At 41.6% G+C, this 14,625-nt stretch overlaps 1 long non-coding RNA gene across 1 annotated transcript; it reads left to right on the top strand.

Moving 5' to 3' along the window:
* Nucleotides 1-211: 211 nt before the first annotated feature.
* LOC149915600 (uncharacterized) lies at nucleotides 212-4,426 on the top strand. The gene is made up of 2 exons (XR_016471984.1): nucleotides 212-296; nucleotides 1,482-4,426. It is a non-coding gene; the product is annotated as an uncharacterized LOC149915600 (long non-coding RNA).
* The last annotated feature ends 10,199 nt before the right edge of the window (nucleotides 4,427-14,625 follow it).

Raw genomic sequence — 14,625 nt, 5'->3', positions numbered from 1 at the left:
ACACAGACAGGATTGTGAATGGGAGCTTAAGGTGGCACATTCATGGCTTTTTACTGTACTCGTATATGGTAACTGTTGAGTCACAGCCTGAACCACTGATTGAGCACCTGGGAAAGGACCCAGTCTGCCCTGGGAGCACAGGTGAAGGCAATTCAGCTGCATGACCAGAAGGGATGGAGCCTGGCTGCACCTCCCTTAGACCCCATTTAAGGTCTGACTGCCACTGGGGTGGGATCACTGGTTGGAGATCCCTCCTTTGTGGAGTTTTCCCTGTGAGCCTAGATCTTTGGAGATGGGTGAGCGCTTTTCCTTTGTACCTTCCCAATTGTGCTGTTCACTTTGTCATTATATTTCCTGTATTGCCCTTCTACTGCCTTGATCTTTCTGGTTGTTGCAGCTTGACAGTAGCTGATTCCAGCTCCCTGTCATCTGCGATATTTTCCTCAAATCTATGTGATTCTGCATAGAAAGTCATTTGCTTGGGTACTAAAGTCAAATTCTGCTTCATCAAGTAAATAAAACACACTCAGGAGCAAATATCAAATCCAGCTGATGGAGGATAGCCAATATATTTGAGAATAAGTTGATTTATCCTCCAGCAAAGCGGGAACTGGCTGTGTGCTGCCCACAGGACCAGACCCCAGCCACGCTGTGCCCAAGGACCATACAGAGAGAGAAGGAGATGAAGTGGGCCAAGTTCATGCCAGGGAGCAGCTTAGAAGTTCACTGTATAAACAGTTTTGTTCTAGTCCTGGGAATGCTTCCAGATATGTTTGAATTTACTAACTTAAATGCAGCCTTGAAATCCCTGTGTCTGGAATGCCACTCCAACATTTCCTTTGTGAGCAAAGAGAGAGGTCACATGGGCATAACCACATCAATTTAATAAAGTAGACTGTAAAAAGCAAGCAATTATGGAAAGGCAAAACTGACTTAGCAGGATGGTAACTGGAACCCTTTTATAAAATAGGTTTACATTTTCTACATAACACAGTAGTTTGTTCTTGCTGGAGAGGATTAGAGTTTCTCCAGTTGGGAATGTTAGTAGAAAGCACATGTTTATCTCTGAACTGTTAACTGAAATCATGTTGTTATGCTTTATTCTAACAAGCAAGCATTCCTAGATGCATGACAGGTCATAAAATATCATGATTAATACCAGGAAGTAATTCAGAATAAGATAAGCCCTCTTAACCAATATACATTCCTAGGATTAGGCAAATGTTTGATCAAGGTGCAAGGCAGTCCAGAGGAAGAAGTAAGACAGAAGGGTGAAAAGGAGGAAGAGGCTGAAGGAGAGAGAAAGCAATCACACTTCAGACTTGACTTAAGACTGCATTTTCATGGTTCCCTCAACTCATTTCTAATTTCCTAGTTACTTTTCTGATGCTGCAAATGTCTGCATATTCTGTTTCAGATGAAAGTGTCTGCACTGGTCCTTGTGCTATAGCTTTTTACACACATCTTCCATTTTTTTACAGACAAGCCTGGATGCAAATATTTGTAGTCTGGAGAAGCAGTTTGGCAACCTAATTTATAAGCGTTAATGGATAATTGTTAGCAATTAAATGTTTGATTACCCAACTGAGCCTATGGATCATGTTGCTAGATTTCCATCTGCTAATAGCTGTGTGCACAGGGGATCGTGGGGCTGGAAACAGGAGCGAAGACAGGGGTGTAAAGATGCAAATCTAGCAGCACACATGAAGCTTGGTTTGTGAGAAAACATGAAGCTTCGCCTCTCTGTTCCTTTTGTAACTCTGCATTCAAAACTGGCGCAAATGTCTGCGGATTTAAGAAGTGTCTGCTATATTAGATGAAGAATTAGATCAGTGTCTAATTTGAAAGCTCAGAATTAAGGCAGTTTTAAATGGGTTTGAAGCAGCCTTCTGTCTGTCTCCAGGCATGGGTATTTTGCTGGGAGTTTCTGGTCTGTCACCAAAGGTTTGGCCTTTGTCAAGGGGTGAGGCAATTGTCACACAAACTTATTGCACAGCAGTGGCTTCACAGTGTACAGTGATTTGGAAAATTTGGCTGGCTTTGTGTTTATTTTCCCTCTGCCTCAGCTGAGTTGCCCTCACTGACTGTTGTTTAGCAACTGTGCAGAGCAGGACACGTGAGTATTGCACTGGCTACTGCTGACATTTGCATTGAAAAGCTCTGGATGCTTGAGATCCCATAGGAAACAGATGGCTCCCTGTATGAGCAGCAGCTCTCAGAACCCCAGAGCTGAAAGGGAGGACTCGTTAGATGATGGGAAGTTTCTTGAAGTCTGAAGAAAAGCAAGATTCCCACCCCTGGCAGCACAGGAGCAGCGCCACTACTCCGCATCAATAAGTAATCTTAACATGGGAAGCAAAGGTTAATGACTAATCTGTTTACCTGAGCTTCATTAATCAAAGATTTACTAGAAGTCAGAATCCGATCACCACTCGGGCACAGACAGCTCTGCTTCCAGGTTAAAGAAGACAACCCTGCAGCCTGCACAAAGCATGTAACTCAATACTGAGCAATTCTCCCAGTGTGCAGATGACAAAGGGGAGCATCAAAGAGAACAGGCTCTAATCAGAAGGGATTATATCGGGGCTGCATGGAGCAGAGGGAAAGCCTCAGTCTCTTGTGATGTGAAGAAGAGTTCAGCTATGCCTAACAGCAATACTGTCAACCATCTGAGACGATTATGGGGTATTTTTATGTCATGAAATATTGTCGTCTTCTCCGTTACAACTGACACCTCAATAACAGCACCTGTAAAGATTTAAAAGTTGCCAAAAATACCCAGCACAGGGTGGGGAAACATTGGATGGCAGGCACAGAATGCCTGGGGAGCTGCCCTGCTACCCTTCCTTCAGTACCGGAACGAGGCATGCTGTAAAATGCATCTGCTTAATGGGGCTATTTGGAACTTTATGTGTGTTGTGACAATTAATCTCCACGTTATGATTCTAATTATGATCCAGAGGTTAAAGGCACTAAAGAAAAATTAAATACCAGCTTGGGCACTCGGTGTTGAGTATTGAATGTGCAGCTTTAACCCAATGATTCGCTCTCATCCATGCTCCCAGAGTGACAGTCCATTTCTTCTGAAGAAAGCGTTGAAGGCAGAAGACTTTTTGATGAGCCTGCTTCTCTCCTTTAAAGACAACTGCCTTACTTGCAGCTCCAGAGACTGAGCAAACCAGATCAGAAAAAAATTATCTTTCTTATGCAAGGCTGATTCATTGAATTCAAGGGACAGTAATGCCTATGCATGTGGGATTGTCACACACACTGGCTAGAGAAATATTGGCAAATGCTCTGCTAAACCAGAGAGTGCAGTGCATTTTGCTTTGTGGTAGTATGGGATTCTTTATGGTGGTCTCTTGCTGTGTCTCACAATTCCAGTGTTGTTTGCAACAAACTAAAAGAACTGTGCTAAGCAGGGAGAGAGTACATTGAGTGCTGAGCTCAGGTGTTGCCACCACTCCAGGCATAGCACACAGGTATTTCCCTCCATTGGCAGAGAAGTGATGCTGAGTGCTGTGTGGGACCTGTAGGCACTTCGTGTCATTGGTTGCAAAGCTCCAAAGGGGCTGTGGGCAGCAGAGCAGGAGTCAGGAGAATCAGAGACCAGACCTACTCCAGGATGTAGTTGCAGACCCATCTACTTACTGCAATAAGAGATGTGTTAGGATGCTCCCAGCCAAAGGAGTCCCAGTCTCAGCTGAAACCTGTACCAATGGTCCATTGCTGTGGTAAGAGGAAGAGCAGATATGTACATCTAATATTTTAAGAGTATCTAAAACATCTCTTAAGGTCCTGGACTTCCTCTCCACCACCCACAGACCTGTGAGTGGCTGTTGTTATCAAGTGTGGCACCTCATTTCCTTCAGTGTTTTTCAACCACCAAAATGGGTGCCTCCTTATCACACAAAACCGAGTGAAAACATTGGTTTGCAGACGAAGAGATCGACCAGGTGCTCTCACTACTCTATCTCTTCACCAGGCATGGATGTCATTATCAGCATGTGGCAACCCTGACATCATTGTATGGCATCCCTCAAGTCCAGCAAGAGCGATGCAGCCTGACAAGGAAGATTCTGTTTTTAATAAAAACCCATTTTGGCTGAAGGCGATGCCTCTCTTTCCCTGGAGAGAATTATCAGTTTCATGTGAAGCTGTTTTTTGTATGCACAGAACTGTACACACTGGAAACTACTTGGAAAGCAGGGAAAAGATGTCTGTGCAACCACAGATACACCTTTGTGCCAGGAGTGGTTTTTAAAGACAATTTCCCATTTAATGCCATAACGCTATGCATTGTTTTAATGCTCTTTTTCCTTCTCCATATAGATTTACATCTCAAAGAAAGCATGCACCTACCCTTGTTGTGAACAGAGCATTAAAAACAAATGAGCATTAGGAATTTATTTTGGAGTGCCTGAATCTGAATGAGAAGGAGACTCAGTTGGGAGGTTTTACCTGAGGATGGTTGGTTCTCCTGTGCAAGAGCCAGGGCTCTCCTTTATATAGAGTGGGAACTGCATAGGGGAAGGACTTACAGCAATCTTTGGAGATGGGTGGCTGAGATCTTGTTCTGTCGTTTAACATCAGTAGGACTAAACTGCATGGTTAATAATATTCTGCAGAATAGAATTCTTCTTTTTTCTTTGTGATTTAAATCAGAATGTGTATGTGTATATGTACACATTTTCTTCTGAGAGACAGCTGCAGTATCTCTGGCAATTGGAATTAATGAAAGATGCTGTAATCCTTGCAATCAATGTAGTTACATTGATTTATATTGGTGTAGGAACTGACCTTTGTGTTCAAAACAAATCCAATGATGGTAGAAGAAAAAAAATATCCTAATAAATATACATAAGACAAAATTATCAGAAGTGCCTATGTGAATTAGCATAAAATCAGACCCAGGCTTATGTTCCTATAAAACAAAAGTAGCTGAATCCTTAAAAAGGAGCATCTATTCTTTGTCAGGTGAAAGCTGAGAGGAGAATGAGCATAGCTAAAAATTTATCATTTGGGGAAACTGTCTAAGAAGGAAGTGAGGAAATACCCAACTCTTGGCCCAGTGAATAGTGTGGCAGCAGCCTCTCTGCACTGCCATGTCATTCAGAGGAAGTATTTGTAGGAAATGAAGCTGCTGCAAAGGGATGAGCAGACCCAGGCATCTCTGCCCATTATCTATCCTGGTACCTGTTTTTGTAGCTGGAGGTGCTCAGTCTCATGCCTTTACCTTTGTGTTCACTTCTTTCCAGCCCCAGAAACAATGAATGGTTAAATCAATGTGATCCTGTTAGAAGGCTATCACTTCTAATATATATTAAAAAGCCTTCCCACAGTTACTTTTCCATTCCATGATATTAAGGGAATCAGCCAAAGAATCAGCCGAGAATGCACTGATAATGCAATTACAACAAGATTGATGTTTTTAAATGCACTGTTGTTGACAAAAAGCCCTCAGAAACCTGAAATGTTAATCTGTTTTTCTTTTGCAAATTGAGTACTGCCTGCTGTGTACATCCTTTTATTACTGTAGAACTGCTCATAAGCTCCAGGCTGCTGGCATTTATTTATTAAAAAAGAAAAAGTATTAAGAAACAGCACTGAAACATTTTTCTGTTGGACTCCAAAACAAGAATAATTGGCAGATATGGGGGAAAAAGGGAAGAAAAAAAAAAAATCCAAAATTCTGGCCCAGAAGTATTGACAGATGAGAACAGAAGGAGCAGTGTCCGCATCCCCAGGGACTCAGAGTCAACGAAACAAAGCTGACTTTCACAACTACTTGTCTAGACAATCAAGGGGCTTTTTGCAGATTGATGCTTATGTTTAATAAAGAGGCCAAACTGCTTAAGTCTGCATGAAGCTGTAGGAAATAAAAAGCAAAATTCCACAGAGTGGTGCAAGAGCAGTATAATATAATTGCAGGGGTTTCAGAACATAATCTTGATGAAAATGGGCAGCTTTCCTAGCCAAAAGACACCTTCTGGTGTCATTTATCAACAGCTGCTTTAGAAACCTGAGGTATGCTACAGTGATCATTCATAGGAAGCTTTGCTGTCATTGAAGACCAGATTTTTTCCACTTGTTCATTTTGCTCCTTTGAAAACAAGGAGCTGCATTATTATTCCTCTTCTAATCCTGAAACCTTAGAATCTACGTAACTGCTTTAACCTGAGCATTGCTTACTGTTGTTTATTCTGTGAGCACGTTTCAGAAGCACCTATAGTGGAAATTTCCCCCACAGAGCTTCATCCCTGCTTAGAATTAGGAACCATCTTTAAGGGAAAAACTAACTGGAATTAGGATTCCAAATCACTATTATGTATGAATAATTTCAATTCTCAAAAAAAAATAAAAGAAATGATAAAAAATTAAATTAGTAACAGTCAGTTACTCAACCAGAGATTTATTAGTGTTTATTACACTGCTGAATCCTGTTTTTCTCTTGGGATGGGAAAGTGCTTATTTTCTTAAAGGACTGTTTACAGGTGTCCCTCAATTTTCTTTTATTGTAGCATTCTCTTATATAGAAAACCCTAATTTCCAAAAAAAAAGGAGGAGAAAATATTATTTACATTGTCTGGTTACCTGACCTCCAGTTTCCCAGTTCCACCTGCCTTCTGCAGAAGGAAACCATCCAAACAAGACACAAGACCTGCGTGATGCCTAATAGGATACGTGGCATACGATGAGAGGAACAACGCTGCCCTGCACTTGGTTAGTATTTATACAGGTTTTAATATTCTTGGGGAGAGCATGCAATTACTGCACTCCTAGAGTCCGCAGAGTGAGGTCTGAAGTAATACCATCCATGCAGGAGTTGTAGCTAGAACAAACCAGGCTGTTATCACAGCTTACAGGACATGTCCTGGGAGATCTGTGTTTGCACAATTCCTTCAGGTAAATCATGGACGAGATAAATGTGATGGAGCTGCTGGGATGTCTGTAGGCAGAGGATGGGAAGAATGAATCTCCCCCCAGCTGCCCAAGCAGGGCACCTGTGGCCTCCTGATGCGGGTTGGGAACTGACCGGGATTCCCCACAAAAAATGGAATTACTAAAGTTTCTTAAAGTCAAAAAGGTGATTTAAAAGCAAAAAGGTGATTTTTTTTTTCCCTTTAACCATAAACATCAAATACACTTTTTGTTCTGCCAGCATGCATACAAACCCTCTCATGTCCTCTGAACTGACAGCTTTCTTATGCAGACTGTGCTTATGACTTCTCTAGTGTTAAGAGAATAACATAAGAACGGAGCACAAAGTACGTTAAAGGTGACTCTGAAGTGCCAGTGAAAAGGTGATTTCTGGCTTGAATAGACCTTGCAATGATGTGATTATTTGTTCTTCCCTAACTTTTTGCTGTTGCACATTATTCTTTTCCCTTACCCTTCCCACAACGTTTCATAACCTGACAAGTCCTCTCTCCTGATTTTCATTTTTAATTTTACTCTCGTTGCTTTTCTCTAAGTAAGAAGTCCAGGGACTCTCTTCTGGCTCCCAAACTCAAGCTGTAGCCTGAAGGCATGGGATGGAGCCAACCCTCTGTATGCACTTCTGTGGAGCTGGTTGTCCTCAGCAAGAAAGACAAACCTATGTCCAAACCCATGCCTGCTGCATGCAGAATCCAGATTTTCTCTGTAGCTGATGATCTTTGGCAAGCAAAAGAGAATCTCAAACATTTAAAAAGCAGTAATAAATATATGATAGCCTTAGAGGTGTGATTTATTTGTTTTATGAATCACAGAAGAGTCCATAACTCATAAGAGATTAAGGCTGAAGCAAGCTGTATGGCTCGTGCATTACAAGTGGAGATTAATGTCTTATTTCACAAAGCGCCATCATTAACCAGTCTACATTACGGCAGTTTAATGTTAGTGACAGAAAGAATTGACTTTTAACATTTTCAAAAAACTCTCGGTTTTGGTTTGTCTTTGCCAGGGGGAATTCTTAGAGAAGAGAAACGTTTTGCAGGGAAGGAATTCTGTCTCAGTGCCAGTCTGAAATGCTTCCTTATTGGTACACCTGCGCCCTGAGCTCTTATTGTGGAGATCAGCACAAGACAGTAAGTACAGCTTTCTCCCCATGTGTGGATGGCTTCAAAGCACTTGAGACCTGCTTGAGTCATGCTGAGTCACCCCAACTCGACTTTTCTTCATTGGAGGATCTCAGTTTATTATCGGATGAAATGGCAAGAGCAGTGTTTGCAACAAGAGCACTGCAAAGAGCTCAAACAGTTCTCTCCACCTACTGTGCTGCTGTGGCTGCTCCCATTTTATATCAGACAGGAATGGCTTTTCCTCACCATTCACAGGGCTTCTTCCTTCCCAGGGCCATAATTAGTTAAATCTCATCATTCATGGGTATCATCGTATTTATTCTTGAACTGCGGATTATGTCCGCGAGTGACTTTATCTTTCATTGTAGTGTGCTGTGTCACAGCACTGCAATATCGAATATGATGTAATTTACTAAAATCTATTAAAACACTCCCATTTTAGAAATCCATTACATGCTTCCTTGTTCTTATTACCATATCCAAGAATGCCAATGCAACAGGAGAATTAACTTGATGAACAGTCCTGCAAATATGCCGTTACAAGCTGTTTCTAAAGCATCTTTCAAGGCATCTCCGTCAGCTCATGGACTCTCTTTGGTTTTCTTTCTTTTCTAGAACTATTTGCTAGCCTTTAGTTGTGGTAAGTGATTATTTGTGCTTTCAAACAAACTCCATGAAAAACGTTTTTCAAGTGGAGATCAAAGAGCAAAGGCAAACATAAAAGCAGTCTTATAAAAACTGTATTAAAAAACCTAAGCTCCATCCATATGCCAATTACATCCAAACCTCATGGCCTCATCTCTGTGAGGCTTCTTAAAGGTGATAGAAATGTCAGATGAAACAAAAAAAAGGGATGCATTACAGAGAGGGGAATTATCAGCGTGATGGGAGCTGGCTCTCAGTAACCTTTGATGGAAGAATTCTGGTTGGGAAGTGCAGCTCCATGGAGCAAAGCTTGCAGCACAAACTGTGGTCCCCAATTAGAACAGTCTGAGGGCTGTAATCACTTCTAATGGTTGCAGGTGTCATGAAGGAGAGTTTCCAGAAGCCAGGGGGGGATGTAAAACAGTGTCATAAGCCTGCAAGAGCATGGAAATTCTTGAGTCCTTCAGAGGATTTGTTCTAAAGAGCTTGAGGGATAGTTCATTCTTCATGGTCATACACTTCTAAAATCTGTATGTGCAATGAGCTCACATGCTTCCCCTTCACAGCTCTGTAACCAGGCTGCTCATTGCATTGACTGTTGCCAGTTGACTGATGGTGGGATAGTGGGGCAAGCCACAGAGAGTTTCTCCTGGGACAAAACGCCCATGGCCACTGAAGGTGACAGGCACTCAGGTGTCTGGAGAAATTATACGGTATCAATGATAGTCTATTTAAGCAAACAGCAAAAAAGGCTTCAAGGAGTGCAATTATTTTAGATAATTAAACTCCTTGCACTTGCTGACTGCAGTTGGTCCAGATTGTGCTGCCATCTCCGTGCAACCATAGCAACTTCTTCCTTCTGTTGTGTCCCAGATTAATGTGAACACCTGGAATCAAAAACCTGAGGCTTGCGAGTAAGGTACATAAAACTTTATTGATCCTTCGCATATGGCAAGGATCCAGTCACACAGCAGTGATTCACTTTCCAAAGCTCTGTCTCAGCAAGGAGCAGTGGTGGTCTCTCCAGAGGCCACTCTCTTTGACTGCTTCGAAGTCCCAATCAGGAATATTTTAAGGAGATGACTACAGGAAATCACACATTCCTTCAAGAGATGTGAGCCTTCATCTCTTACATTTTAGCATATTAGTATATTTAAGGATAGTTCACAATTAAGTATGTTTTTGACTTACTGTTTTTTGTTTTTTTTTTTACTGGGCTCATTTCAGCACTCTGAAATTCATACATGCCACCAGGGTTCAATGAGAGCCTGTGGGCAATTAAGGTAAAATTTTAGCCTTGGTCATATGTGACTGCTCCTATAAATGTGGTGAAACACAGTTGGAACACGGATCCCCAGAGAGTAAATAGGCAGTGCTTTAAGGAAGCCATGGAAAGATAAATGGATGCAGAAGAGGTTCTGGAATTCTGCTTAAAATAATTTTTGCTTTGCTTTTAATGATCAAAACCATTCCTCCCACTGAACCACATAAAAAATAGCATTTGTGTCTGTGCCAAAGGTGGAACATAGTGTAGACCCACTGAAATAAAAGACAAGTGAAAAATTAATGAGAAACTGCAAACCAGCAGCTCCCACCCTGTGAGCAGTAGTCTTTTATATACTTCTTCCACAGCAAGAGTCTCAACGGGTCTAAAATCACAGTAGCTCCTTTGACTTCAAAGGAGATGCACCAATTCAGAAAGAGAGCAAACAATCTGGAGTGCACTGTACCAATCTGCAGAACTTAGGAAGGGGAGAGAGCCACTAATACAGCTCTAACACCTCCCCAAAAAGGGAATATTTTTGTTATAAAACAGCTTTAAGCAAAGGGGAGTAGCACCTACAGGTGATGTAGCTTAAAATACTTGTTCCTCATGTCGTTTTTTTTTTTTTTCTTTTTTTTTGTGAAACTCTAATGAAATAAGTGGAAACATTCTGTTTTCTCATCTGTTCAGCAGTCATGTGAGACATTTTTTCCTCAAAATGAGAATTTATGGGCATGAGATCACAAATGGCTCACAATATTAATGTGTGTTCTTCTGTTGTTACTTATGAGCCAAAAAGGGTTGTTATGTGCATAACATGCAACCAAAATCCAAGGGGTTTTCCTGATCTACTGTCTTTCCTGGTATGTTCATATAACAACATTTGTCTACCATAGCATGTGTAGTAAGTTTGCTCTCTAGCTTTGAAACAGTGCTTTTGCAACCTAGGGAGTTCATTATCACCTGCTGGCTCTGAGTAGTACCTCTCTAAGCCCACCATTTCTTAAGAGCTGGATATATGGTGTTTTAATTGCATATCGTTAAATGCTTTACTGATACTGTATATTTTCTGTGAAGTCTATGGGGCCATAATTTCCTCCCCTGTAATTAACTGAGTTCATACAGCAGCTCTGGCAAAGAGTCGTCTAGAAGGCAGGGAGGTAAAAAGAGCCCACGCAGGGTCTGCATGAGGCCCTTGTTTATGCTGGTACCTGAAATTAGCTGTGCTGGGTCTGTGCTGCTGTGATGGCACAAGTGAGGAGCCAGGAGTTGGATTTGATGATCCATATGGGTCCCTTCCAACTGGAAATATGCTACGATTCTATATTCTAAGTCAGCAGCATCACACCACTCGTGCTCACGGCAGAGGAAACCTCTGCTCTGTCCCTCTGTTCCTCATCCTCTGTAACCTCTAACTTGTGCTGCTGCAGCTCCTGGTGCATGGACACCCGTAGACCAAATCTCCTCTTATAACACTGTTAGGAACAGGACTGTCCCTGAAACTTCTACCCCCCTGTCAAAGTAGGTTGAAATTGAGCAATGAGTTGAAAAGTTATTGAGGAGGGGAGGAGGATGTAGACACAGATGCACGGACACAGATTGCATAAGCTTTGTTCCCATGAGAAACCAGGCTGAAAAACAAATTGTCCTAGCATGGATTCTCATAACTCTGCCTGGTAAGTAGGTCATGCCAGGTCTCAAACTCAAGTAACTTTTCCTTTATCTTCAGTTGAGCTCTCCTATAGGAAGCAGCCCTGGTTTCAGCAGATTTGATCCTTCATGTTCCTGACCACTGAGGCAACTCAGTGAAAACCAACCAACCCTCACACATGCTGGTACAAAACAATGTCAAACACCACCACGGTCTCAAACCACGGCAAGATCTATGCTGAGGGGCAGTCAGAGAGCTAATAAACCAACAACAAACAGCTGTGACATCAACTGGCTCATTACCCACTCACTCTCTATCAGATCAGTCTAAAACAGAAAGCGTATCAATATAACTTAGTTCAACCCCACAGTCTTTTTTTTTTCCTACAGAAACTCTTCACAACATACAAACTCTTAATGAAAAATAGACCCTAATTATGCAAAAGGAATCCCCAAAGTTGTTCTCATTATACCCTCAGCATACAGAAAGCTCCGTAGCATCAGATTTATTTTCACCAGCTACTTATTTGGTCAAATGTGTACAAAAGCAGTCACATAAAATTGTTCTTTTTGTATTTATCCCTACAAATTTCAAAGGAAAATTGCTCATCAGAGTAATCAGGAGTTGGTGAATGGGATTTTTCTCTGTGTTTTCATATTTCTACTCAGTGACTATGAAGTGTTGTCACAAGAAGTGATGTCTGCTCCTTGCACAGCCTGCTGTGTTCACTTTCTACATATGCTTTCCATAACGTTCCAGTGAAAGGCCACAGTTTCATCCAGTGCAGTTGTTTGAAAATGAAATCTGCAGATTTTTCCTTATAAATTGGACTTGCAGCTCAAATTAAAGGACAAATAGCTTTACAGCTCTACCCCTTGCAAATCAGTCTGTGAGCACAAACTTTACCGGAGCCAAATCCTCCTGCAAAAAGGGACGAGCAGAACCACAATAAAAAGAATACTCCTTTAAGTAACAATTAAAAAAAAAAGCCAAATGTGTGCACAGTTGGGCTCACATTTGATTTCCATACCAAGTTACTTCAGTCACAAATACAGCTCTGGCAATTAATGGAGGGTTTTACAGCCCTTATTACCTGCCTTACATGCAGCATGATGACTGTTTTGCTGGGATTAAAAGGGGAAAGGGCTCAGCTCAGTTACAGAAGCAGCTACTGCTCTGAAAACTAGACAGAATCCTTCTATAACCAGAGAGAAAGTGCAAATTAATTGTAAATTAATTACAAACAAACAAACAAAAAGCACAAATTTATTGAGAAGGAAAAAAAATAACATTTCAGACTGTTTGCATTTCACCTAAGTGCAGAAGTAACAGCAACAACCAGCCTTCCTTTAGATGATTCCTTCCCCTTAAAACTGTTCTTTTGTTTTCTGTCACCTAAAAATGTGTTACTCTTTTTGCCCAGCTGATGAATAGCCTGGCTCCTTTTCCTCCTTCCAACAAGCCTCAGCTTGAAACAACCAGAGCCAGAATGCTCTGCTTGTCTGCCGTGCCAGCAGTGCAAGCTGACAGGACAGGAGTTCTCTCTTCTCATGTTAGCCACCAAAAAGTGGGTATCAAGTGCAAGTCACTCCTTCAGGCACTCAATGACTGACACAGAGAAGAGCCCCTTGGAGGTGCCACTGAGTACCAGGGACTAATTCAGACTGAACCCCTATCAGTGGGCGAGATGAATCCCACCCATGGAGTTTGCTTCTTCCTTGAGGCCAATTAGATGTAAAAGCTGCTGCACAGTGATCTAGTTTTGAGGCTTTGAAATGAGGCTTTCAGTCAAAAATGCAAATTCAGTGAAAATAAGACCTTTTTGTGGGAAACGGCTCATTTCTGATTCCTGCCTTAGAAAGATATTTAGAAAAAAACAATAGGTGTGGTTTTTATAGTCTCAAAAAGCAAAATTTCCATTTTCTGCATGAAACGAGTCAATGAGTCTGCCATTTGAAATTCACGTTCATCTACAGTCGTTTAAAAAGAAAGGGTCAACATGAAAAAAATCGTCCCAATTACTCATTGGGATGATTATATTTAACACATGGGTTTGCAAAGGAATTTCAACCTTTTTCTTTTCATCCCGATTTAGGAGAAAAAAAATATATGTAATCTTCAAGCTTCTATTTGAGAAAGAAAAGCTATTTCCAGTATAGCTTTAGTGCTTCTCCTAAAGGTGGATGACTCCATGCTGAAGCCTGCAGCTAACTTGACTTGTGCTGGTGCCCAGCTCCAGCCCAGCCATCTGGGTGATGGGTACCACTGCAAATATTTTGGCCATAAATAAATAGGGTGAGAGGTGCTAATCTAAAGGATGTGTAAACCTGTGCAGAGGGAACCTGTGCTGTGACTTTTCCCGCAGGTGAGGTTATGCTGAGCAGGGGAATTTGCAATGCAGCCTCAGGTTTCACCTGGTAAGAGCAGTGCTGTTGTGCTCCTTGCAGATGCACTTTCTAATCCACAAAGCCCCATGGTGCCCTTTGGACTGTTGCTACCACTGAATACAGCTGCACAAAAACTAATATTGAAAAACAGTTAACATCTCAGCATGAAAATAGGCTGTACGGCATATGCTTTTAACATTAAAAAGAGGAAACAGTTGAGGGAAAAAGATGCAGACCTGGCAAGTTTTTCTTTGTGGGGGAGAAAAAAAAAAGGAAGAAGAAGGAATAAGGGTGAAGAGAATTTGCAGCACTTCTGTGTGCAGACCAACACCAGCACGAGGAATTGCACTGGTGCAGAGCGATCCAGGAGGGACACCCGGGAGTGGGTAGGGAAGGAATTGGAGCAGCTGGGAGGTTTGGTGCATTTTTAGATTGTCCCCAGCTCCTGCAGCCCCACAAGAAGCTCAGCATTCTTTTTTTTTTCCAACAATTAAGTTAGGAGAATGTTTTGGCTACAGAGGGGAACTTCAGAATACTCATTGCGTGGATTCCAAAAATGATAAACAATACGGAACATCTTTTCCTTTATTTTTTTTTAAACTGGAGAAAAAAAAA

Source organism: Phasianus colchicus, chromosome 17, assembly GCF_987193195.1.
Source record: "Phasianus colchicus chromosome 17, bPhaCol1.hap1.1, whole genome shotgun sequence".
NCBI lineage: Eukaryota > Metazoa > Chordata > Aves > Galliformes > Phasianidae > Phasianus > Phasianus colchicus.
This window is presented reverse-complemented; position numbering and strand designations above follow the sequence as displayed.